This window comes from Echinops telfairi, unplaced genomic scaffold, assembly GCF_000313985.2.
Source record: "Echinops telfairi isolate 266 unplaced genomic scaffold, ASM31398v2 ScPeMD7_70;HRSCAF=299, whole genome shotgun sequence".
In the NCBI taxonomy this organism is placed as follows: Eukaryota; Metazoa; Chordata; class Mammalia; order Afrosoricida; family Tenrecidae; genus Echinops; species Echinops telfairi.
In genome coordinates, this window is record NW_022103968.1 from 32,580,221 (window position 1) to 32,584,310 (window position 4,090).

The window sequence follows — 4,090 nt, forward strand, 5'->3', positions numbered from 1 at the left end:
ACAAATGCGCTTCACACAATTGATGTGTGTATGGATTGTGATAAGAGTTGTATGAGCCCCTAATAAAATGATTAAAAAAAAAGTTAACATGGGTGAATGAGGAAAAGTTTATGCTTAAGATACATTGAGTTTATGTTAATGGTGGTAGAATAATTTGGAAAAAGATATCAACATGTAGAAGTTGCTGAATTGGAGAATGTTTTGGTGTACATATTTTTGCCAATTAAAAAAATAATTACACGTATAAAAATGAATACAAGGAAGAAGATCATATTATAAAATTGAATGTGGTAATAATTGTACAACTCTTCTTGATATGATTGAACTATTGAATTCTATGATTTGTGGATGAAATGTCAATAAAGCTGTTAAAAAAGATTTAAAAAATAAAATAAAAATTAAGTGATGTAAAAAAAAAAGAATGATCACAAAGTACTATGAAAGTCTGTACTCTAATGAATTCAACCATGTGGAAGATGTGGACAAATACTTGGGGGGGGGAGGGGGAATCCTTATCTAGATTATCCCAGATAGAGGTCAAGAACCTCAACAGACCTATAGAAAATGAAGAAGTAAATATGGTTATCAAGAAACTACCAACAAGAAAAGCTCCCAGACCAGACAGCTTCACAGGATAATTCTACCAAGCACTCAGGGAAGAGCTGACACACTGATCCTCCACAAATTATCCCAGAGCATAGAAAAGGATGTCAAACTCCCAAACTCATTCTACAAAGCCAGTATAGCTTTGATTCCCAAATAATTCAAGAATCACACAGGAATAGAGAACTACATACCGATATTTCTAATGAACATAGATGCAAAATGCCTTAACAAAATATTGGCCAATCAAATACAAAAGTATATAAAACATATCATCCACCATGATCAGGTAGGATTCGTCCCAGGGATGCAAGGATGGTTTAGCATCCAGAAATCTATCAAGATTATACACCACACTGAGAAGAAAAAGTATAAGAATCACATAATAGCGACAGATGCAGAAAAAGCATTTGACAACATGGAACACCCATTCCTAATTAAGACACTCAAGAAGAGAGGACTAGAAGGAAAAGTCCTCACGTCAATACAAGCTGTCTATGAAAAGGCAACAGCCAACATCAGTCAAAACAGAAAAGACCAAAAGCATCCCCCTGAAAAAGGGGACCAGCGAAGGGTGCCCCTTGTCCCCACTTCTAGTCAGCATCATACTGGAGGCCCTAGCTAACAATATAAGACAGAAGAAGTGCATTAAAGGTTTCAAACGGGGAGCGGAGGTGGTGAAACTATCATTATTGGCAGACAACATGATTCTATAAAAGCTCCACAACAGGAATACTGACAGCGATAGAGGAATATGGAAGAGTCACAGGATACAAGAGCAACAAACAGAAGTCTATCGGTTTGCTATATACATCGAACAAGACCAGAGAAGAGGAGATCAAGAAGGCAGTATCCTTCACAATAGCCAAGCACAAATTGAAATATCTAGGGATATAGTTATGCAAAAAACAAAAAGACTTATACAAGCAAAACTACGTGATAATATCAATAAACACAGAAAAAGCATTTACTAGCATCCAACATCCATTCCTGTTTAAAACACTCAAGAAGATAGGAATGGAAGGGAAATTCCTCAATATAATAAAAGCTATATATGAAAATACAGCAGCCAGCATTATTGTCAATGGAGAAAAGACAAAAACAAAACCACTGAAAAAAGGGCCCAGACAAGGATGGATGCCCCTTGTCCCCACTTTTATTCAACATTGTACTGAACGTCCTAGCTAACAACATAAGGCAAAGGGAAGACATTAAAAGTTTTTGTCTGGGGAAAGAAAAGATGAAGCTATTGTTACTTGCAGATGGCATGATTCTATATATTGAAACCCCCAAAAGCTCCACAATAGGAATTCTGGAGGCGATAAAGGAATATGGTAGAGTGGCAGGATAAAAGATGAACAAACATAAGTCTATTGGATTGCTATATACATCAGATAGGATCACAAAGAGGAGATCAAAGTAGTACTGTACACAATAGCCAAGCACAAATGGAAATGTCTAGGGATATACCTAACCAAAAAAACCCCAACATTCATATGAGTAAAACTACAGAATACTATTATAAGAAACCAAGAGACCTCCACAAATGGGAGAATATCCCAAGCTCATGGGTCAGAAGACTCAATATAGTAAAGATGTCAGTCCCACCCAAGGCACTATATAAGTTTAATGCTATCCCAATACAAATACCAACATCTTTCTTCAAAGAATTGTAAAAATTGATTACCAACATCATATGGAGAGGGAAGAAGCTCAGAATTAGCCAAGGACTACTCAAGAAGGACAGAGTAGGGGGGCTTGCTTTACCTGACTTTAACACCTATTATACAGCCACGTGGTCAAAACAGTGTGCAACTGGTATAATGACAGATATTCAGACCAATGGAAAAGAACAGAAAACCCAGAAATAAAACCATGAGCATATAGACAACTGATCTTCAACAAAGGTCCCAAAAGCATCAAGTGGGAGGTGGATGCCCTTTGACAAGTGGGGCTGGAAACAATGGATATTTTCCTGTGGGAAATAAAACAAGATACGTATCTCACCCCATTCACAAGAACAAACTCAAGGTGGATCACAGACAAAGAAGTAAAACCTCAAACTATCAGGACCATCAACGAAGGAATTGTTGTCTTGTCTCAGGGAATCTTGTCTCAGGGAATACATAGGCTAACTGCAATAAGGAAGCGTACATGCACAGGTGAACCACAAATCGATAAGTGAGATATACTAAGGATAAAAAAAAACCGATGTGCATCAAAAGACTTTACCAAGAGGGTAGCAAGAGAACCCATAAACTGGGGGAGGATTTTTAGCAATGACACAACAGACAAAGGGCTTATTACAATACTTTCCTAGCCTGCAAAAAATGGAAAACAGTTAACCTCCTGAGGAAGTGGGCAAAAGACCTGAACAGAAGTTTCACTAGGGAGGAGACACGAATGGCCAACAAACATATGAGAAAATTCTCCCCATCATTAGCCACCAGAGAAATGCAAATTAAAACAACCATGAGATACCATCTAACACCCTTGAGGATAGCCCAAATCAGAGAGCAACAAATGTTGGAGGGGATGTGGTGAGATAGGAACTCTCCTCCACTGCTGGTGGTCTTGTAGATACACACAACCTCTGTGGAAAGCGATCTGGCGATATTTAAAGCACATGGAAATTGAGCTACCTTATGACCCAGAAGAGATAAGAAATAGACCACCATCTTGTGCTCCAATATTTACTGCGGGGCAATTCACAATCTCAAAGAATTGGAAACAACCTACATTTCCAAAAATAGACGAGTGGATTAGTAACTCTGGCACATACACACAATGGAGTACTATGCATCACTAAAAAGCATGGATGATTACATGAAACATGTCATTTCATGGGAAGAGTTGGAGGAAGTTATGCTAAGCAAGGTCAGCCAATCACAAAAGGACAAGTACAACACGAGTCCCCTGAGGTAAGTATAATCAGCTCAATAGGTACAGGAGAAAAACAACTTAGCTCACAGTGTGCAGGTTGAGGTACAGGCGGTTGGGTGGCGGTCAGACCAAACCCCAGGGTGTACATGTTAATACAACACAAAGAAGAGGAAGGGGAGAAGGGGAGGGAGAAAAGGTGGTGGTGAAAGTGAGATGATGGCATGAGGGGAGCAGGTCACTAACCTACCCGTGGGGAAGTATTGGTTATGTCTCCACAGAATTGGGAGTGTGCAGACCCCACCATGGCACACCAAACCATGCGGGAGTATGCAGACCCCACCATGGCACACCAAACCATGCGGGCAACGTAATCATGTGGAGAAATGCATCAAAAGATTGGGGTACAGGGCCTGCCCCAACCAAAGCCAAACTGACCCCCTCCTTAGAAGTATGTGCAAAAAAAAAAAAAAAAAAAGCAACTGCACAGAGAACAACACTGAACCTACAAGATGTGGAGAAATGCATCAAAAGATTGGGGTACAGGGCCTGCCCCAACCAAAGCCAAACTGACCCCCTCCTTAGAAGTATGTGCAAAAAAAAAAAA